General features: G+C 41.1%; 1 pseudogene; it reads left to right on the top strand.

Moving 5' to 3' along the window:
- Nucleotides 1–492: 492 nt before the first annotated feature.
- LOC132894736 (electrogenic sodium bicarbonate cotransporter 1-like) overlaps nucleotides 493–24,046 on the top strand; it is a 212,500-nt pseudogene continuing 188,946 nt past the window's right edge.

The following is a 24,046-nucleotide window of genomic DNA, read 5'->3' as shown; positions in this document are numbered from 1 at the left end:
TTCACAATATTCTAATTTTTTGAGATGCACTAGTACATTACTCTGTCTTTTTGAGTAAGTTTTTATGAAAATGATTTTGTTAGAAAAAACATAAGTTGCTAAATTCCAAAATTGTTTGAGAGGAAAATTAGATTTTATTTTTGTGAAATGATAACTTTCTCCTTTCTTTTGTAGGGTGCCAGTAATTCTGGAGTTGATTGTATGTGTTATTTTCAATGTGTATCGACAGTATGCCATTTTGTATATGTATGAGTTTTGGGTTTTGACTGGCAAAGTGTTATCATCTGTGGGGATCTGTTATTGTATTAATGCATGTTAAATTTTGTCTGTGTCTGCATGTGTGCAAACTTTTACCTAAATTTTGCCTTTCACATCCTAATAAATATGACTATATGTACAGAAGTTTTGATCCCAGCATAGTATTCTTCCTCTGAGAAACATGTTTCGGAAGAGAGGGGATATGCATTAACCTTCCTTTTCAGTCCTGCACACATGACTAAAAAGTAATCAATGACTAATTCTGATGTTCAGTCAGGACACACAATTATTGGTTTCAGATAATTATATGTTTATTTATCTCTCTTTTTCTGTATCGGTCTTTCTCTGCAGGGTGGATGATGAGGCTGTGGTGGACAGAGGTGCCTCGTATGTGAAACACTGTGACAAGGACGAGGTTGAGAGTATGGAGCACACACACACACACGCACACACTTAGGAATTAATATAGATTGTTAAGCTATGTTTTTCTTCACCCTTTTCAGTGGTGTTCATTGTTCATATGGCAATGGCATGCACATTATGTGCAATACATTTCCCTCCAGGCCTTGGTTCGCCGTGGGTGATGCCTGTGATCCTAGCTATGGACTGCAATGAGCTCGTTGCTCATTTTAACATCGTAGTTGTCCAGCACTCTGTGCAGCAGTGCTTTAGTGTTTGGCGTGATGTTCCGAGCGATGTTGCTTGGTGGCGTCGCGGCGGCTGTGCAGGCGTTTTGGGACATACCAGTGCTCTGCGTGGTGGTGCGTCTGTGCTCACTTTGTGGCTCCATGGCGCGCTGTTCCGAGTGATGTTGCCTGGCAGCGGCATGGCGGCTGTGTGGGACTTGTTTTCTTGCGCCTTTTGGTGGGACTGTGGCTGCTACACCACTGGAATAACATCCTGACCTTTATTTGGTGGACTCCCCCCCCCCCCAATTGTAAAGTGACCTTGGGTTTTGAGAAGGGTGTTATATAAATTGACCTTATTATTATTATTATTATTATTATTATTATTATAAAGGATTATGGGCAATAAAGATGACAAGTACATAGAAGTTAGACACAAAAAATGTGTGAAGACATTTATTATCATTGTCCTCAGTGCACACAGATCTTCTATATTAGAAGAAGAAGCCTTTATTTTGTCACATGCACACTCAAGCACAGTGGAATTCCGTTCTGCATTTAACTCATCTGAAGCAGTGAACACACATGCACACACACACATACCCAGAGCAGTGGGCAGCTATGCTACAGCATCCAGGGAGCAGTTGGGGGTTAGGTGCCTTGCTCAAGGGCACTTCAGCCTAAGGCTGCCTCATGTTAACCTAACCGCATGTCTTTGAACTGTGGGGGAAACCGGAGCACTTGGAGGAAACCCATGCAGACACAGGGAGAACATGCAAACTCCACACAGAAAGGCCCCCCATTAGCCACGGGGGTCAAACCCAGAACCTTCTTGCTGTGAGGCGACAGTGCTAACCACTACATCACTGTGTCGCCCTGTTTCAGGATTAGATTCAACTGGTGTTTGGTGAGGCTATTTATAGAAAACCCACAAACCACAGTACACCCATTTAAACATGAGTCATTGTGGGCACATCACTTCTTTCAAACCTTCTTGCTGTTTTCATATGGCATCTATTTCTTTCTCACATGATCATATTTTTCTCATCTGTTTTGTCATATTTGTAACTAAAGCAAGTGTGACACATTCATAGCTCATTCTGAACATTACTCATCTCATCTCATTATCTCTAGCCACTTTATCCTGTTCTACAGGGTCGCAGGCAAGCTGGAGCCTATCCCAGCTGACTACGGGCGAAAGGCGGGGTACACCCTGGACAAGTCGCCAGGTCATCACAGGGCTGACACATAGACACAGACAACCATTCACACTCACATTCACACCTACGGTCAATTTAGAGTGACCAGTTAACCTAACCTGCATGTCTTTGGACTGTGTGGGAAACCGGAGCACCCGGAGGAAACCCACGCGGACACGGGGAGAACATGCAAACTCCACACAGAAAGGCCCTCGCCGGCCACGGGGCTCGAACCCGGACCTTCTTGCTGTGAGGCGACAGTGCTAACCACTACACCACCGTGCCGCCCCTGAACATTACTCATTCCAAGTAATATTGGCATGTAAACACATTTAACGTATAAACAAATCACAGCCAATATTTTTTGACTGGATGTCTACAGCTTTGCTGGTAATGTGCTCAGTAACTCTCCACCAATTTTCTTAGAAGATGAACATCAAAACATTTCTTAGTAGTTGTGATGGATGTATTGTCAAATTTTCCTTGAATATTCGCTTTCCACTTCATCATAGTGAGTTTGCCTGGAAGAAATAATGTCTAGAACTGCCTAGAGATTTTTTTCTATTAAAATTTAGATCAAATTGAGATTGATCAGCCTTATGAGATGTGTAATAGAACATACAGTTGTACATAAATGTGTAAATAAAAGTACTGCATGTGTGAATGTGTACTGTATATACTGTATAAGTATAGGAATCTGGTACACCATTAATACATGTAGTGCTACTACCTGACATGGACTTAATTAGGAGAAAATGAATCTCCACAAAATAGCTCATAATATTGAACTTTTTGGCCTTGTTACAAAGTGACGCATTTAGGAGAAACCCAACACTGCTCATTAACCTAAGAACCTGATCCCAACAATGAAGCATGGTGGTGGTAGCCAGAGACGGTTACTCGAGTTTGTGACTTGATTTTGAGTCATGCTTGAGTCACATATTAATAGACTTCCTACTTGTCTTGCAACTTGTCCTTAATGACTCTCAACTTGACTTGGACTTGTCAGTAGTAACTTGTGAACAATAAATCTTTCCCTGACTACCCAGACATGGTATGTGTGAAAGTTACAGAAAATAATATTTATTTGCATGTGTGTAGTTGCTTTATTGGGTGAAACAGTGGTGCAATGGTTAGTACTGTCTCCTCACAGCAAGAAGGTTCTGGATTTGAGGCTGATGGGGGCCTTTCTTTATGGAGTTTGCATGTTCTCCCTGTGTCTGTATGGGTTTCCTCCAGTTGCTCTGGTTTCCCCCACAGTCCAAAGACATGCAGTTAGGTTAATTGGTTACTCTAAATTGCCCAGAGGTGTGAATGGTTGAGAGGAGAAACCCTTGATGATAAACCAGTAGAAGGCAACCATTACTGTAATTTCCTTAGAAGCTTTGATGGCTGGAAAAAAGGTGTCAGAGCAGACACATCACTGTAGTGATTTTGTTTATTTATTTGGGCTACTTTGCCCCCACCTAGACATGCATCACAATATGTGACTGCTAGCACCAGTGTAACCAGAGCAGCATTACAGAAGGATTGCAACATGTAAAGAATATGGGAAGAATATTAAACACACTAGAACAACTCCATCAAATTTCATAAGACACCTGAAAACACACAGACAGGTTTGTTTAGGTTACGGATGTTACTGTTGTTAATAAGACATCCCTCTGTTCCCAACAGTAAATATTAGCATTTACCGTGGTGTATTCTTGGCATTATTATCAAAGGTGGTTGACCTACCTACAGAGGTAAATCGCATTCTTAATCATCATTGTTTGATATGAACTGGACATAACACGAATTAAATCCTCCAGTTAGAAACAGAAAAGTCAACAACCGATTTTACTGAAGACTCCTCTCTATACACTCATGCCCTCACAATTCTCATGCACAGCACTGTCCTCCTAATTTCATCATCAGTACGTGACATTCATAAATGGCTTCCATCTGATCTGTTAGAGTGTTTGTCAGAGAGAATGGGCAAAAATATTGGATGTGCTAAGCTGAGAGAGACATACTATATTCCAAAAGACTTGCAGCTGTAGTTGCAGCCAAAGGTGCAAGTATTAAGCCAAAGGTGGATAAATACTTACACAACCAACGAATGTCTGTTTTTGTTGTTTAATTAATTTTTGCATCACAAAAACTATTTTGTGCCTTAATATGTCAGATATATTGTGTAAATCAAATGGCAAAAATCGAAATTAAATCTTTTTCACGCCCAGGTTGTAACATTACAAAATGTGGAAAAGTGATTTTTTTGTGATGTCATTATCAGTATTGGTATTGGTAAACAGTGTGTGTGTGTGTGTGTGTGTGTGTGAGAGAGAGAGAGAGAGAGGGAGAGATAACTGGTTAAGCAGCGAGTTGTTGCCAAATTAAGACATTTGCTCTTTAATGCTTACTCTTGACCGTCTACTGTATGTGGATCCTTGAAACACCATCTTTTGTTTTGCACTATTGTGTAAAACACCTGTACATAATCGCATAACTATTAGGAAATTATAATGGTAAGATAACAGTACCACGATATCATAGTTTGTGAGATATCACAATCTATCTATCTATCTATCTATCTATCTATCTATCTATCTATCTATCTATCTATCTATCTATCTATCTATCTATCGTGTAACAATGGTGTTGACATTGTTTAACACTGAAGTAGCATACATTGTCAGGTCCATAAATATTTCGACTTTTTTGAACGACAACTGAAATATTTAAAAGACTGAAAGAGACAGAAGGTTTATAGATTATAGATCTATAGGTTTCCTTTCAATGACTGAGGTTAAAGGACGTACGCAGAACCATGGTCTCACTTTTTGTTTATAAATGCCCTGAGACCTCAAGAATGGCATAGGAATAGTTTTAAGCGTTAACAATAAATCTAATATAGTAATTTTTGCGATTAAAATTATTCATATAGGTAGCGGTCTGAGTGAATGACTTTGATATCTGTGACGTCACAGCAGGAAGACTATCGGTCTCATCGCCATTTTCGCTAGACTAAAACACAGAGCTGACTGCAACTTCGAGCTTCCATTTTGAGCTGATTTCTCACCATGCCACATTAGATGTGTTGCTGTCGGGTGCAGCAATACGACAGAAGGTGGATTTATGTTGCATTCATGGCCCAAGAATGTTCAAACTGCAAAGATTTGGACGTGTTTTGCGAGAAATTCACGGGCACATTGGGTGCCTATGAAGTGGTCTCTCCTCTGCTCTGCACATTTTACTGAAGACTCGTATGACCTCTGATCTGTTAAGGGGTGTTGGCTATAAGCCCGGATTGAAAGAGGGTGCAGTACCAACAATTTAAAGGAAAAGAAAACGTAAGTTACAAAGGTAACTATGGATCTGTGAGACCGAGGGATGACCGTCACTACGGTCTAAAAAAGGAATGATCACCTTCGTTCTGCCCATCACCGAGACCATATGTCAACAAAGTCATGTCCATGACCTCTGGAAGCAGAACGACTCGCATTATAAATAGCAGAGATTGCTCCCAGTTCAGTCTCCTACCTTGAGCACCTCAGGATGGTCCGAGCGACAAGGATAGTGATGGTCATCCCTCGGTCTTACAGATCCATAGTTACCTTTGTAACTTACGTTTCCAGAGGTCATGGACATGACTTTGTTGACATATGGTCTCGGTGATAGGCAGAACGAAGGTGATCATTCCTTTTTTAGACTGTAGTGACGGTCAGAGCGAGGTCGAAACAGATCTACAAGAAAAGGAAAGTAAGTTCAGTTGCACCAGTTCTCCCGGAGTGTGAGCTGAGCAGTAATGGCGGAGTACTCAGTATGGAGAAAATGGAGAATGAGTGGTCAGATTTCTCCAATGGATATGCTTGCCTCAGCAGCAATATCTCGCCCTTACATGTACAGTGCAATGCAATAATGAGTACAACCCCCCTGAAAAACGACATTTTTTACAGTATTAAAATGAACACAAACAATATGTCCCAAACAGTTCCTTCATGATGTTTATTGCACTATGTTCTTACATTATAACTCAAGCAGAAAGGTGAAAAGATGCCTTAAATTACATATTTTTCTGTTTCCGTGAAAGTGGGGTGGAGCAAAAGTGAGTACACCCCACAACAAACTCAATTACATCCAGTACATTTAGTACTTTGTATGGCCTCCATTATTTGCAATGACAGCCCCAAGTCTCCTTGGCATGGAGTGCACAAGTTGACAACATTTGGCTACATCAATCTTTTTCCATTCTTCAAGGATGACATCTTTCAGAGCCTGGATGTTGGATGGAGAGTGATGCTCAACCTGCCTCTTCAGTATTCCCCAAAGATGCTCTATAGGGTTCGGATCAGGTGACATACTTGGCCATGGAATCACTCTCACCCTGTTCCTCTTCAGAAAGTCAGCAGTGGCCTTAGATGTGTGTTTTGGGTCATTGTCATGTTGAAAAATGGCACTACGACCAACGGCCCGAAGTGATGGAAGCATCTTAGCTTTCAGTATAGAGCAGTACATTTGAGAATTCATGATGCCATCAATGAAATGCAGTTCTCCAACACCCGCAGCACTCATGCAACCCCACATAAGAACACTACCCCCTCCATGTTTCACTGTGGGCACCATGCATTTTTCCTTGTACTCCTCACCCTTGCGACGCCAGACTGTTTTGAAGCCATCAGTTCCAAAAAGATTGATTTTGGTCTCATCACTCCAGAGTATAGAGTCCCAGTAGCCTTCATCTTTTCCAGCATGTGCCCTGGCGAACTCTAGACGGGCTTTTTTGTGACTGGGCTTTAGGAGAGGCTTCCTTCGGGGATGACACCCATGCATGCCATTCCGCTGCACTGTACGGCATATTGTGTCACGTGACACATTCACTCCAATTTCAGTCTCTACTTCCTTAGATACCTGTTGTGCACTTGCATGCCGATTTTCCTCAACTTTTCTCATTACAAGCCGCTCCTGCCTGGGTGTTAATTTTCTTGGTCGGCCTGTATGTCTCTGTACTTTGGCTGCAGTTCCATCTGTCTTGAATTTTTGGATCACTTTTGCAACCGTGTTCTTACTGATAAGTAAGGCTTTACTGATCTTCTTGTAGCCATCACCTCTCTTGTGTAAAGCAATAATCCGCTTTCTCAGATCCAGAGACATTTCCTGGCCATGAGGTGCCATTGCTGACAGCAGGAAATGGGAAAGGGTGGTTTGCTTTAGGTAACAGCCTTTTGTAGCCAACTGCCTAATTAACACCTGTGTAATGACTAATTAGACTCACCTGTGGTTAATTGTTTGTTCAGGTCCACATTGGTAGCCTAAAAAGTTGCTTTACTCAGAGCCCTTCAGTGGGGTGTACTCATTTCTGCACCACACAAATTTCACTAAAACTGAAATAAAAATCATTTAAGTTATATTATTAGCCTTTGTTTTGAGTTCAAAAGCTCAACAGAACCTGTATTTAACTTAGTCTGGGAACATTTTGGAAATATATCTTTGTGTTCCTTGTCATATTATGTGAAATGTTACTTTTCAAAGAGGGTGTACTCATTATTGCATTGCACTGTATGTGGAAGAAGCGAATGAATGAAGAACCGAACAAAGAACTGAAAGTCAGATTGTTTCAAAACAATCGGCCATAATATTGGCCTTCAAGAAGCGAGAACACAGACGGGTAAGATGCGACTCTCATTTGGTTACATCACAACAACAACAACACTCGCTGTTTACCTGCATTTAGATTAATACATGTAACTTGTATTGTGTATTTAAGTTACCGGTATAATATTGTTTAATTTGCTTCAGAATGTGATTGTCTCAGTTCATCTGATTTATTTAATTTGCTTTTTATGTTTTATCAGTGAAAATGCATGCATGTACATGTATGTTCCATAAGTTATAATGCCTTTCCTGTTTTAATGAGAGTCACATGAGACTGTCAGTTCAATTCAATCCAGTTCTCTAGACGGCTTTGTTCTCTGGCTTTATTTCGTAAGGTGGGGGCCTCCATGGATGACGTGTTACTATTGGATTCACTTTCCGATGGTTCAAACTGATACGATTCTACATGTATAGCAGTAGCATGTACACACACTCCAATTTCAGGACTATCACAGTCAGATGTATTACTATCCGAGGAATCCAAAGAATCTCCAATAAATCCGAATGAAGAAGCCATTGCAACCACTCTTGCCTACCGAGTCTGGCTTTGGTCTATAGCTGTCAAAAGCCTCAGACTTAAAACCGGTTATCGCTGTGACATCACACACTCAGGGCTGGCTGGCTCAGCAGGGCAGCTCTAATGCCAACTTTGTGGTCGATTTTAACTCTCAAAAAAAAAAAGCGTGTGTGTGTATATATACGGTACAGTGCTCAGCGTAAATGAGTACAACCCCTTTGAAAAGTAACATTTTAAACAATATCTCAATGAACACAAACAATTTCCAAAATGTTGACAAGACAAAGGTTAATATAACATCTGTTTAACTTATAACGTGAAAGTAAGGTTAACAATATAAACTTTAGATTACACATTTTTCAGTTTTACTCAAATTAGGGTTGTGCAAAAATGAATACACCCCACAACAAAAACTACTACATCTAGTACTTTGTATGGCCTCCATGATTTTTAATGACAGCACCAAGTCTTCTAGGCATGGAATGAACAAGTTGGCGACATTTTGCAACATCAATCTTTTTCCATTCTTCAACAATGACCTCTTTTAGTGACTGGATGCTGGATGGAAAATGATGCTCAACTTGTCTCTTCAGAATTCCCCAAAGAAAATAATTTCTTTCCACCACAAAGGTGAAGGCTACAAGAAGATCAGCAAAGCTTTACTTATCAGTCAGAATACTGTAGCAAAAGTGGTACAAAAATTTAAGAGAGATGGAACTGCAACCATCTCACAGAGACGTCCAGGTTGTCCACAGAAGTTAACACCTCGACAGGAGCATCTTCTGATGAGAAGGGTTGAAGAAAATCAGCATGCAAGTTCACTGCAGTTATCTAAAGAAGTAAAAAGCCAAACTGGGGTGACTATTTCCCATGACACAATACGGCGTACACTGCAGAGGAATGGCATGCATGGATGCTGTCCATGAAAGAAGCCTCTCCTAAAGCCCAGGCACAAAAAAAAGCCCGCCTAGAGTTTGCCAGGGCCCATGCTGACAAAGATGAAGACTACTGGGACTCTATACCCTGGAGTGATGAGACCAAGATAAATGTTTTTGGAACTGATGGCTTCAAAACTGTATGGCGTCGCAAAGGTGAGGAATACAAAGAAAAATGCATGGTGCCTTCAGTGAAACATGGTGGTGACAGTGTCCTTATGTGGGGCTGCATGAGTGCTGCTGGTGTCGGGGAGCTGCATTTCATTGATGGCATCATGAATTCACAGACGTATTGCTCTATACTGAAAGAGAAGATGCTACCATCACTCTGTGCCCTTGGTCGTCATGCACTTTTCCAACATGACAATGATCCTAAACACACATCTAAGGCCACTATTGGATTTCTGAAGAAGAAGAGGGTGAAAGTGATTCAGTGGCCAAGTATGTCTCCTGATCTGAACCCAGTCGAACACCTATGGGGAATTCTGAAGAGACAAGTTGAGCATCACTCTCCATCCAGCATCCAGTCACTAAAAGAGGTCATTGTTGAAGAATGGAAAAAGATTGTTGCAAAATGTCACCAACTTGTTCATTCCATGCCTAGAAGACTTGGTGCTGTCATTAAAAATCATGGAGGCCATAGAAAGTACTAGATGTAGTAGTTTTTGTTGTGGGGTGTACTCATTTTTGCACCACCCTAATTTGAGTAAAACTTAAAAATGTGTAATCTAAGTTTATATTATTAACCTTACTTTCACGTTATAAGTTAAACAGATGCTATATTAAACTTTGTCTTGTCAACATTTTGGAAATTGTTTGTGTTCACTGAGATATTGTTTGGGGGTGTACTCATTTACGCTGAGCACTCTGTGTGTGTGTGTGTGTGTGTGTGTATATATATATATATATATATATTTCATTCCCATACCATTCACTCAGAAATGTATTTAAAAATAAATGTTCTGCGTATCTCTTAAGTTCAGGGTTAGCCTTAGATGTAGCGTAACATTAATTAGCTGCATTAATAATTAGAGAAGGTCCTTGCATCATAAAATTGTTTAAAAAGATGGATTTACTATGGTACTTTCTGTAAATATGCTGTAAATAATAAATCATTCAAACATATTAATAGTTTATTAATAGTTTAATAGTTAAAATAAGGGGAAAAAAGATGGACCTGGGGCCACCTGGAAAGATGGGCTTCATATCTTTTATATGGAAAAATTAGACTTTTGTAGGATAGTTCAGATCATGATATTTTTATAGCTGTGCTAATCTGAGTGCAATTAAAGTGTGTGTGTGTGTGTGTGTGTGTGTGTGTGTGTGTGTATACACAGGCCATCACACAATATACATCGGTGTCCATGTGCCCAAGAGTTACCATCACCGTCGGAGACACAGAAGACGTTCAAGTCACAAAGAAAAGAAAGAACGATTAAATGAAGGAGTAAGCAACAAATTGGACACTGAAAACGTGGATGACTCTGCCACCAGCATCCTCAAACCTCTCAGTGAGTCACATGATGCTAAAATACCTAGCATGCACCTAGGTTTGCAGTCTTCTCAACAATGGAATAACACTAGTAGTAACTTCATATGACTTGTTTCACCCACATAGATTGCAGTCAAGATTCTTAATCACTAGGAACAGGAAGAACAATAAGCTACAAAAAGTTACATACATAGCATAGCATGTAAAATTGCACTCAAACTGGAACTACTGCATCTTTTTTGTTTGTTTGTTTGCTTGTTTTGAAGAATACAGTCAGTTTGGAGTATTCTTCAGAATAGCTCTGAAAAATAAAACTAGAGCTACAGTATACTTACATAGACTGCCAGAACTCAGAGGGTAATCTCACCTTTTTTCCCCCCCAGAAAATCAGAAGATTCTGTATTATGAATTACCATCATTTACAAAGCTTATTATTAATTTCTCACACACTTCTCTCTAAATATCCAAAACGAACCAAAAATATAGCTGCTAGCAGCAATAAAGGGCCCTCTCACTCGAGGCCTATTGCTTTTGGCATATTTTCTTCTTATTAGTATTTTTATTCTTCTTATATTTTTTTCCTCCACCTGCCAACTCATTTTTGAGCTATCCACTATTCCTTTGCAATTTATCATCCCTTATGTCTGAAGTTTGTATCTACTAACTTTCAAGGAAAACCGATGAACTGAGTAGGAGAAGTGCGAAAGAGTAGGAGAAGTGCGAAAAAATAGGTTAAAACATAACAGATTCCAAAATGGCTGACTTTCTCTTTGGTGGCGCTAATGCAAACCAATGGGAAATATGTTTGCCTTAGTGAGGACAATGTTCCCTCCAAAAGTCATGAACATCGAACGAGCTGTGTGGCAACCAAAGCAAAAAGTTTTCACATAGGGGGCGCTCCATGTACGTAGCTGATGAGGCCAATCTATGCTAATTTACAATATTACCTCAAAAGATATCCCACAACAAATGTCAGAAGTAGGCTCATTGCATTTTTAGCCATCGTAAGCCCCTCAGAACAGCATGGGAAAATTTCAAAATCCCATATTCCATTGAGCATTGTCTGCCATTATATCCTAATTTGAGTTATCCACTATTATGCTAATAAACTTCAGACATACAGGATTGATAAATTGCGAAGGCAATTTATCATCCCGTATGTCTGAAGTTTATTCCTACCAACTTTCAAGGAAAACTGATAAACTGGCAAGAAGTGCGAAAGAGTGTGTAAAAAAAAAGCTTAAAACATCACAAATTCAAAAATGGCCGACTTCCTGTTAGGTGGAGTCAAATACAAATTAACAGAGTATCACAAGAGTATCGATCACACAGGAAGAGTACATCAAAATGTAACAGGTGTTTTGGCAATGGAGTCATTACTGTCCATGTCCAAATGGTGGTGCTATAACAGAGGGTGTCTTTGGGCATGTGGATATCTTCAGAACCATGATATCCTATAACCTGTGAAGTTTGAGCCATATCAGGCAATGCATGGTGAATGTATGACTCACTTCCTGTTTGCATGGCGTAACATAAATTTATTGGTTCGCCATTTCAGCATCTTGCAAGATATTGCAGATCCCTTTGCAATTTAAAATCAGCAACATCTTGACATGACTGATACCAAATATGGCTTGAATCCAATAAACCGCCGAAGAAGAGTACATCAAAATGTAACAGGTGTTTTTTGGCAAAGGAGCCATTACTGTCCATGTCCAAATGGTGGCGCTATAACAGAGGGTGTCTTTGGGCATGTGGATATCTTCAGAACCATGATATTCTATAACCTGTGAAGCTTGGGACGTATCAAGCAATGCATGGTGAATTTATGACTCACTTCCTGTTTGCGTGGTGTAACATATAAATTTATTGGTTCACCATTTCAGCATCTTGCAACATATTGTAAATCCCTTCGCAATTTAACATCAGCACCATCTTGACATGATGTATACCAAATATGGCATGGATCCAACAAACCCCCTATGAGGAGTTTGTTAAAACGTAACACGTGTTAAAACGCACAAAACCATCTCCCTTCCTGTTGAGTATGGCTGATGCAATACATATGCAATTTTGTTTGTCTGGGGCACTCTACACACCTGCCAAATTTGACACGGATAGGTGAAACTGTATACTGGGCAGGAGTCTCAATGTGGCATTCAAAGCTATAAATTTGAATCTAACATTTTAGGGATGCTATGGCGTCTTCTAGCCTCACCCAAGGCAAATAACCTTGCCTTGATTAATAATGTAATAATAAACTTTTGCCCTATTTTCACGAGTGTACGAAATTTCTTGAGTTTTCGAATATTTCCAAGATGTCAAATCTGTAATTGTAGAAAAAGAATAATCATGAGAAAAAAACATGGCAAAAACAATATGGCCCATCCCTTCGCAATTTAAAATCAGCAACATCTTGACATGATGTATACCAAATATGGCATGAATCCAATAAACCACTTAGGAAGAGTGCCAAAACATAACATAAACAAAACATGCTAGCTCTCTTGCTACCTCTCTTCTCAATCTCACCTCCAATACCCTTTCCCATAGCTTCATGGTGTGGCTCATCAATTTTATTCCTCTGTAATTACTGCAGCTCTCTAGCACACTCTTTCTCCATTCATTTGGCATTTTCTCATTCTCTAGGATCTTATTAAACAATCTTGTTAGGAACTCCACAGCCATCTCACCCAAACATCTCCAAGCCTCAATCAGGATACCATCTGGTCCGACTGCTTTCCCAGTCTTCATTCTTTTCATGGCTGCCCTCACCTCATCCTTACTAACCAACTCTGCTTCCTGATTTGCTGTCTCCAATGAATCTGACCTTTTCTGTCTTGGATTCTCCTCATTTAATAAATCCTCAAAGTACTCTTTCCACCTTCTTAATACACTCTCTTTGTTTGTCAGCACATTTCCATTTACCGTACATCTTTCATCACTCCTACCGGCTGTACATCCCTCACTTCCCTGTTTCTTTGCCTAGCTAGTCTGTACAGGTCTTTCTCTCCTTCTTTGGTCTCCAGTCTTTTGTACAACTCCTGGTATGCATCTGCTTTCGCCTTCGCTACAGCTCTTTTTGCCTTCTGTCTCATCTCTCTGTATAACCGCCTGCTTTCCTCGTCTCTCTGCTCGTCCCAATTCTTCTTTGCTAGCCTCTTCTCTTTTATAATTTCCTGCACTTCTTTGTTCCACCACCATGTCTCCTTGTCTTCCTTCCTCCTTCCCGATGACCACCCTAGCACCTTCCTTGCTGCCTCTCTTACTAGTACAGCAGTAGTATTCCAATCTTCTGGCAGACTTCCATGACCACTCAATGCTCGTCTCATTTCTTCCCTAAACTCCTTCTGATGTTCAACCTCTTTTAGTTTCCGCCACTTAATCTTCGGATCCACTATTTCATGCTTCCTCTTTTTCACTTTCAAGTTCATCCTGCATACGACCACTTGATGTTGTCTAGCTACACTTTAGCCCTGCCATCACTTTACAGTCTCCAATCTCCTTCAGGTTACCCCTTCTGCAGAGTATGTAGTCCACCTGTGTAGATCTTCCTCCACTCTTAAACGTCACCCTGTGCTGCTCCTTCTTCTCGAAGTATGTATTGACTATTGCCAAATTCATCCTCTTTGAAAAATCAACCACCATTTGCCCTTCCATATTTCTCTCTCTTACAGCATATCTGCCCATCACATCCTCATCTCCTCTGTTTCCCTTGCCAACATGTCTGTTGAAATCTGCTCCTATCAGCACGCGCTCCTCCCTCGGTATACTTTCTACCACTTCATCCATCTTTTCCCAGAAAGACTCTTTCTCTTCATTCTCACATCCAACCTGTGGGGCATATGCACACACAACATTGGTTACCACTCTTTGAATCTCCAACTTCATGCCTATCACTCTATCTGACACCCTCTTCACATCAATCACACTGTTGACCAACTCTCCCCTCAAAACAATACCAACACCATTTCTCTTTCCATCCACTCCATAATAAAACAACTTGCATCCATCTCCAATGTTCTTGGCCTTGCTTCCTTTCCACCTCATCTCCTGCACACACACAATGTCCAACTTCCTTCTTTCCATCATACCTGCTAACTCTCTGGCTCTGCCAATGTTCCCACATTCAGTGTTCCTACCCTCAATTCTAAGCTCCTTCCCTTCCAACTTTCATGCTGTCTCCTAACACGCCTCCCCCCTCTCTTTCTCCTTCTCCGTTTTGGCGCAACAGTAGCACACTTTCCACTGGTACCCTGTTGACCAACAGTACCAGAGGCAGTCGTTGTTAACCCGGGCCCTGACCTATCCGGTATGGTATTTCTCTTTTCATTCTGCATGTTAGATTTGGCACAGTTTTACGCCGGATGCCCTTCCTGACGCAACCCTCTCCAATTTATCCGGGCTTGGGACCGGCGCCAAGAGTACACTTATGCACCCCCAGTGGCTGGAAGAAAAAAAACCCATAATAATAATAAAAAGAAGAATCCTTATAAATACAATAGGGCCTTGCATCTAGTGGACACCAGAGGCCTTGCACCTCCGATGCTCGGGCCCTAATAATAATAATAATAATAATAATAAGATAAAACATTCTGGAAACAATAGGGCTTTGCACCTGCAGTGTAGGCCATAGGCCTACACCTCGGTGCTTGGGCCCTAATAATAATAAGAAAAAGAATCAGATGAAAAGAAAAAAAAGCCAAAAACAATAGGGCTTTGCACCAGTGCTCGGTCCCTAATAATAAGAAAAATTGGCGCGAAAACAATAGTGGCCTTAGGTGGACACCAGAGGCCTTGCACCTCCAGTGCTTGGGCCCAAATAATAAGAAAAACCATGCTGAAAACAATTGGGCTTCACACCAGTGCCTGGTCCCTAATAATAATAAGAATTGCACCAAAAACAATAGCGGCCTCTGGTGGACACCAGAGGCCTTGCACCTCCGGTGCTTGGGCCCTAATAATAAGAAAAAATGTGCCGAAAACAATAGGGGTTTGCACGTACGGCCTTGGTGCTCAGGCCCTAATGAGTCACTTGTTGGGGGATGGGTTGCAGGACACCCTTCTTTGTCATCCACTGCCACATTGTGGTTTCTCCTGATGTGGTCTTTCATCATGTTTTTGACATCAAGCTTGGTTTTCTGGTATGAAATATGTGTGGTATAGTATGTGGAGAGGGGTTAGGAAAGCAGGAAGTAGTTTAAGGTTTAGCAGTTAACACCTCTCAGGTAAGTTGCTAGTTAATTCTAATTGTACCATAATTGTGACAGAATCTGAATGGGAATTATACTCATATATATGTGTATACAGTAGATATAAAAGTGTACACACCCCATTAAAATGATAGGTTTTTCTGATGTAAAAAAATGAGACCACGATAAATAATTTAAAAACTTTTCCCACCTTTAATGTGATGTATAACTTGTACAATCCATCCATTGTCTCTAGCCGCTTATCCTGTTCTACAGGGTTGCAGGCAAGCTGGAGCCGATCCCAGATGACTATGGGCAAGAGGCGGGGTACACCCTGAACAAGTCGCCAGGTTATTGCAGGGCTGACACAGACACAAACAGCCATTCACACTCACACCTATGGTCAATTTAGAGCCACCAATTAACCTAACCTGCATGTCTTTGGACTGTGGGGGAAACTGGAGCACCTGGAGGAAACCCACACAGACACAGGGAGAACTTGCAAACTCCACACAGATAGGCCCTCGCCAGCTGCTGGGCTCGAACCCAGGACCTTCTTGCTGTGAGGCGACAGTGCTAACCACTACATCACTGTGCCACCATAACTTGTACAATTCAATTGTAAAACAAACAAATCTGTTAGGGGGAAAACCATTTTTAAAAAATGTACAATTAGCTGGTTGCATGAGTGTGCACACCCTTAAACTAATATTTTTGTTGGAGCACCTTTTGATTTAATTCCAGCATTCAGTCTTTTTGGGTAGGAGTCTATCAGCCTGCCACATCTAGACTTGGCGATATTTGCCCACTCTTTCTTGCAAAAGTGCTCTAAATCAGTCAGATTGTGAGGACAGCTCTTGTGCACAGCCCTCTTCAGGTCACCCCACAGATTTTCAATTGGATTTAGGTCTGGGCTCTGGCTGAGCCATTCCTAAACTTTTTTGGGGTCACTGTCATGCTGAAAGATGAAATTCCTCTTCACCTTCAGCTTTCTAGCAGACACCTGAAGGTTTTGGGTCAAAATTGACTGGTACTTAGAACTGTTCATTATTCCCTTCATCTTGACAGCCCCTGTTCCAGCTGAAGAAAAACAACCCCAAAACATGATGCTGCCATCACCATGCTTCACCGTGGATATGGTGTTCTTTTGGTGATGCACAGTGTTTTTGCGCCAAACATACCTTTTGGAATTGTGGCCAAAAAGTTCAACTTTGGTTTCATCAGACCATAACACATTTTCCCACATGCTTTTGGGAGAGTCAATGGTTTTTTTTGCAAAATTTATCCAGGCCTCGATGTTTTTCTTTGTAAGAAAAGGCTTCTGTCTTGCGACCCTACCCCATAGTCCAGACATATGGAGAATACGGGAGATTGTTGTCACATGTAGTACACAACCAGTACTTGGCAGAAATTCCTGCAGCTCCTTCAGTGTTGCTGTAGGCCTCTTGGCAGCCTCCCTGACTAGTTTTCATTTTGTCTTTTCATTAATTTTGGAGGGACGTCCAGTTCTTGGTAATGTCACTGTTGTCCCATATTTTTTCCACTTCTTGATGACTGTCTTCACCCCTCCTCCTCCTACTCAAGCGAGTAGGACGCTTCTTTGCTTTGCTCCTGCTTTCTTAATCTTTATTTCTATACTTTACTTTCTCATTGACTTTCCACTATTTAATTCTTTTTTTATTTTTTATCTTTATAAGCTTTTAATTTAATTTTAATTTAATTTCCACTTTTTTTTTTAAATGCCAGGAAGCAAAAAATCCTGCAGAAAATGCATGGAATTAGAACAGAGGATTTCTATTCTGGAATCAAAGATTAATGCTCTGCCAAAGACGGACGAATTAAAAGCGATATCTCAGGAAAGGAGTACTGAAACAGTGGCTGAGAATGCAGAGATTGCGCTCCGACAGACTGAGGACATTGCAGACCAAGTGGAAGAATTCATAACTCAACCTGTAAGTACTGAAAACTGGCAAATGATGGGTGCTAAGCCAAAAAACAAAAACAGAAGAGTAATTACTTCAACACCAGCTCGTTCTACAAATTACAATAGGATCTACAATCCTATGGAAAATCCACAGCCTATAAGGCTTCAGAACAAATTTGAATGCCTCAGGGATGTGGAAGAGGATTTGTCAAGCGGACAAACACATACTAAAAAGAGATCACACCAAGATCGAAGAGCTGTGAGAAGAGGCAAAAAGCAGCTCGTAACACCACCTGATCCCACAACCCTTGTTCTTGGTGATTCCACTGTAAGACAATTAAAAGGTTATGAGATGATTATTTGTTGTCTTCCAAATGCATCCATCTCTGACACCAAAGACAGCATTTTGAAACTCATGTCTGAGCATAAAACTATAAAACGTATCGTTGTGCATGTGGGAGCAAACGATGTTTCAGAGAACAGCTGTTTGTCCAAGATGATTTCAGAAAACTTTTTTCTGAGCTCTATAAGACTGGAATTCAATCTTTTATCAGTGGCCCACTCCCAGCGAGAGGAAGTTTTGCTTTTTCTCGACTCTTCAGTCTTAACACCTGGCTTGGAAAAACTTGTTCTTCATTTGGTATGAATTTCATAGACAATTTTAGCCTTTTTTGGAATCGCAAAGAATTTTACAAGCCAAATAGCACTGAACTCAGCTGGATTGGAGCCAAAGTCTTAGCAGACCACTACAAACTTGCAATCTTTTCTCAGCCAGCACCGAGGAAAACAGTTGATAAGATGTCGCAGACTGACATAGTTACAAAGCCTAAACAATCATCTTTGCAAGTCGTCATCAAGGACACACAAACATCTGACTTGCAGGCCTCCCAACATTCAAGGACAGACGACTCCACTTCTCCTCGGATGGATTTCCCAAATAGCATGAAAAAATTGCTCCCAATGGCTACACTTTCCTTTTCCAGCCCAAATCTGTCGCGACAAGCAGTGTATCCAGTACATCAAAATTGTGTTCGTCCAGGACTTTCAGCTGGCTACAAATCTTTTTCACCATCCAAAAGATACATGTCATCTCCAGTCCTTTCACCCTCAAACCAAATGGAACATTTAGAAAGTCTTGTTTGATGTAGTCTGGGTCCCTGCAAATGGATGTAATGTTGAAAAAAAGTTGGGACCCGATGTTGACACTATTCCTGTGTTGATAAGAAACAGAAAACATAGAGCACATTTAACCCTGGGGGTGAACCAATCTAATCTCTTTCCTGTTTTAAAACAGCATCAAAGTGCACAACCAAATATTGCTTCTAGAATTTCTGTAAAGCTAGCTCTTCTGAACATTAGATCACTTTTAAACAAGTCATTTTTAATTAATGATCTTATTTGTAAACACAATCTTGATTTTTTGCTTCTAACTGAAACCTGGCTGGATCAAGCAAATAGTGCTACCACCCTTATCGAAGCAGCTCCCCCAAATTTTAATTTTTTGAATGTTACCCGACAAGGGAAAGGTGGAGGGATCGCAAATATATTCAAAGTCTCTTTTCAATGTAAACAATCCTCACTTGGTGATTTTACGTCCTTTGAACACTTATGTGCACTTGTTACATGCTCTCCTAACATATTATTATTAACTATTTATAGGCCTCCGAGACATTCAGCCAAAGTCTTTCTTGAAGAGTTTGGTGAACTGTTATCAGTCATTTGCTTAGAGTTTGATTGTCTTATTATATCTGGGGATTTTAACTTGCATGTAGATAATACTGATAACATTTATGCCAAAGAACTATTTGCAATTATTAATAACTTTAACCTGGTACAACATGTACAGGGACCGACCCACTCTCGTGGTCATACTCTTGACCTCGTCATCACAAAGGGTCTTACTGTTTCTTATACTGTTGTTGACCTGGCATTATCTGATCATTTCTGTGTTTTCTTTGAAATTTCTATGTCTCCTCACATTCAGAATAGCTCAACGACTATAGGTAGGAGAGTCATAAACGACAACACGTGTTCTTTTTGAGCAAGCTCTCTTACAGAACTCAACCAAAATGTCAGACTCTGTAGATGATTTACTGGAATTTTTTAATTTAAATATGACCCAAATTATGGATGATATTGCTCCATTCAAAATAAAAAGAGTCAATGATAAGCAGAAAGCACCATGGAAGCAGTACCCGGCTGTTAAACTGCTAAAGAGAGAATGTAGAAAGACTGAAAGAAAATGGCGCAAATCTAAACTTCACATCCATTATCAAATCCATAAAGAGATGCTTTGTAATTATAATTATGAAATTCATAAAGCAAGACAGTCTTTCTTCTCCAACATCATCAGCAGGAATATGAACAATGCCCGTGTGCTATTTTCAACAGTAGAGAAGCTAACTAATGCCCCACCACAATTAGCACCTGAACTTCTATCAGTTAATAAATGCAATGAGTTTGCATCTTTTTTCAAAGGTAAAATTGATAAAATAAGGCAGAATATTTCTCATAATATATCTCAGTTGCAAAAAATTGAAAAACTGCAATCACCAATGACACAGATAGATAACTTTAACACAATGTCAGAATTTTGTTTAATTGATTATGAGACTCTTGAAAAAACTGTACAAAATCTCAGTTCTTCAACATCTGAATTGGACATTCTGCCCACCAACTTTTTTAAGTCTGTTCTTCATCTTATAATTACAGATGTGCTTCAAATTATAAATACATCCTTGGAGACTGGCATTGTTCCTGTGTCCCTAAAAAAAGCTGTTGTAAAGCCCCTTCTTAAAAAAAATAATCTGGATCCTTCAGTGTTAAATAACTGCAGGCCAATATCAAATCTACCATTCATCGGGAAAATCCTGGAAAAAACTGTCTTCAATCAATTAACTGCCTTCTTGATATCAAACAGCCATTTTGATAATTTTCAGTCAGGATTTCGTGCCAATCATAGCACTGAAACAGCGTTGATTAAAGTTATAAATGACATATGTCTTAATACTGATGCAGGCAAAACATCGGTCCTGGTATTACTGGACCTCAGTGCAGCTTTTGATACTGTTGATCACAACATACTGCTATATCGACTTGAACACTGGGTTGGATTGACTGGTAAAGTTATCAATTGGTTAAAATCATACTTAAAAGATAGAAGCTTCTTTGTTACCCTGGGAAATTGTTCCTCAACGTCAATGCCCTTGACCTGTGGTGTCCCCCAGGGGTCGATTCTTGGACCATTACTTTTCAACCTTTATATGCTCCCACTTGGGCAAATTATCAATAAAAATTCAATTTTGTATCACTGCTATGCAGATGATACCCAAATTTATTTTGCTCTATCACCAAATGTCCTACAGGAAGATGATGATCCCTATGCATCGTCTTTGTCCCAGGACTTCCATCTTCACACTTGATCTTAAACACAGGTAAGTTAGGCATCTTTCACACTATAACATAAGGCTCATGACTCCACTTACTCTCCAGCTTGTGCTTGCCTCTCAGACCTAAGTTCTGGAGCAGAACTCTGTCACCTATCTGTAAGGACTGAAACGTGACTCGCTGGTCATACAGCCTCTTGTTTCTCTGATGTCTCTTGACAGTTGCCTCGGAAGCTAACTTGTAGGCTTGCTCCAGGTCTTCTTTCAACTTCTCGGCCAAACATAAGACGGTAAGGCGAATATCCCGTGGCATCAGACTTTGTGCTATTATACGCATGGACCAAGTAAGGCACATGTTGGCTCCAGGTGCACTTCTTCTCACGGCCCAGCGTACTCAGCATGGAAATCAAGGTTCGATTAAACCTTTCCGGCTGCGGGTCCCCTTGTGGGTGATACGGAGTTGTCCGTGACTTGCGTATCCCCATCAAGGTCAGCAGTTCCTGGATAAGGCGGCTCTTGAAATCTCTCCCTTGATCCAAATGGAGCCTGGATGGCAATCCATAATGAATGAAGTATTTCTCCATTTGGACCTTTGCTATGACATGGGCCTTCTGGCTTTTTGTTGGAAAAGCTTGGGCGTATCTCATAAAATGGTTGGTGATCACTAGGACATTGCTGACACCTTTAGAGTCAGGTTCCAAGGACAGGAAGTCCATACACACTAGGTCCATTGGCCCTTGACTTATGATCTGGTGTAATGGAGCAGCTCTCTGTGCTGGGGTCTTGTGAGCAATGCACTCCCCACAATTTCTAATGTACTCTTCCACATCAACTGACATCTTGGGCCAGAAGAATCTCCCTCGCAACAGGTCAACAGTCCTTTCCTGTCCCAAGTGGCCTAGGTCATCGTGCATAGCCCGTATGATGACCTCTCTAAACTCCCTGGGTAGGACAAGCTGACCCACCTCTTCACCAGATGTTTTTTTTACTGAAATGATACAGCAATCCATCCTTCATGCAAAGCTTTCCAATCTCTCTTTTCAGTCTTGGCAGTTCTGGGCTGATGTTCTCATCTTCTGGCCAATGTCCATGCTTTATGGCTTGGATAGCTGGTCCGATGACTTCATCATTTCTTGAGCCTTCTTCAGATTCTGTCAAGACAGTAACTCGAGGGACTTTAGCTCCATATTAGATGGAAAGGCGTAAATGTCAGGAACACAGTGAGGGGATGCCCCTAGCTGGGTGACATAAGCTGAGGAGTAACTAGTAGATTCTGGGCGGCAGACTCACTGGCAAATGGTCTTCACCCCAGATTCAGGGATGGTTACCCAGTCCTCATCATCCATCACTTCTGGCATGTTCCGGGACAACAAGTCCACATCGATATTCTGCCGACCTGGGCAATACTGGATGTCAAACTCATAAGTTGATAAAGCAGCAAGCCAACAGTGCCCAACAGCATTGAGCTTAGCTGTAGACAGCACGTAAGTGAGTGGGTTATTGCCAGTACGTACTGTGAACCTTGCACCATATAAGTACTCATGGAACTTGTGGACTACTGCCCATTTGAGAGATAAAAATTCTAATTGATGTACAGGGTAATTTCTCTCGGATGAGCTCAGTTTTCAGCTTGCAAAAGCAACTGGCCTCAGGCCTTCAGGGTGCTCTTGGTAAAGTACGGCACCAAGGCCCCTTAGGCTGGCATCAACATGCAAAATGTATGGCTTTTGAGGATTGGCAAATGCCAGAACAGGTGCATGGGTCAGACAGTGAATAATCTGTTGGAACGCCGCTGTGCAGGAGTTATCCCATCTTGCCCCAAAGGGCTCGGACTCTTTGAGGTAAACTTTGTTCACATTTTGGCTATCCTTTTTGCTCTTCTGGGTGGGAGACTAGCCTTTTGTGAGCTCAGTCAGTGGTCTAACAATAGCAGCATAGTTCTGAATGAATCTGCGGTAATAACCACAAAATCCAAGGAAAGACTGTAATGTTTTCAGGTTCGTGGGCATTGACCAGGTGGTGATGGCCTCAATCTTCTCCAGATTGGGGGCTACCCCTTCTGCAGAGACTATGTGTCCCAAGTACTTGACCCTCGGCAAACAGATTTGACACTTATCCACCGAAAGTTTCAGCCCAACCTCTCCAAGACGATCTAGGACCTTGAGCAATCTCTCCTCATGTTCCTCAAGAGTTTTTCCAAAAACAATCAGATCGTCCAGGTACACTAACACTTGTAAGAGGTTCATGTCTCCAACAGCCTTCTCCATCAATTTCTGAAAGGTTGCTGGAGCCCCTGTGATGCCCTGTGGCATCCGCTCAAATTGAAAGAACCCCAATGGACAAATGAAAGCTGTTTTCTCTTTGTCCTCTTCGGACATGGCTATCTGGTAGTAGCCTGAACACAAGTCCAGCACAGAGAACCACTGGCTCCCTGTTAAAGCATTCAGTGCATCCTCAATGCATGGGGCTGTATACTGGTCAGGTATGGTACGACTATTCAACAACCGGTAATCTATGCACATCCTGATAGTTCCATTCTTTTTCCTAACAATGACTATTGGCGATGCATAGGGTCTTCGAGACTCTGTTATAATCCCTGCCTGTAGCAGTTCTTGTAAGTGCTTCCTTACATCCTCAATATCTGCAGGAGCCAGTCGACGTGACCGCTCACGAAAGGGCCTTGAATCAGAAAGGCGAATTCGGTGCTCGACGCCTTTAGCTAACCCCACATCCCACTCGTGCATGGAGAACACATGAGATTTTTGTCTGAGTTTTTGTCTTAGTCTGTTTTTCCACTGCTCAGGGATCGGAGAATCTCCAAAGTTAATCAGATTTTCATCAAACTCACTTGGATGTGACTCTTTAGGTGGAATTGTAGCAACT

The sequence above is a fragment of the Neoarius graeffei genome, chromosome 12, assembly GCF_027579695.1.
Source record: "Neoarius graeffei isolate fNeoGra1 chromosome 12, fNeoGra1.pri, whole genome shotgun sequence".
Taxonomy (NCBI): Eukaryota; Metazoa; Chordata; class Actinopteri; order Siluriformes; family Ariidae; genus Neoarius; species Neoarius graeffei.
Note: the sequence above shows the minus strand (reverse complement) of the source record. Positions and strands in the feature narration are given on the sequence as shown.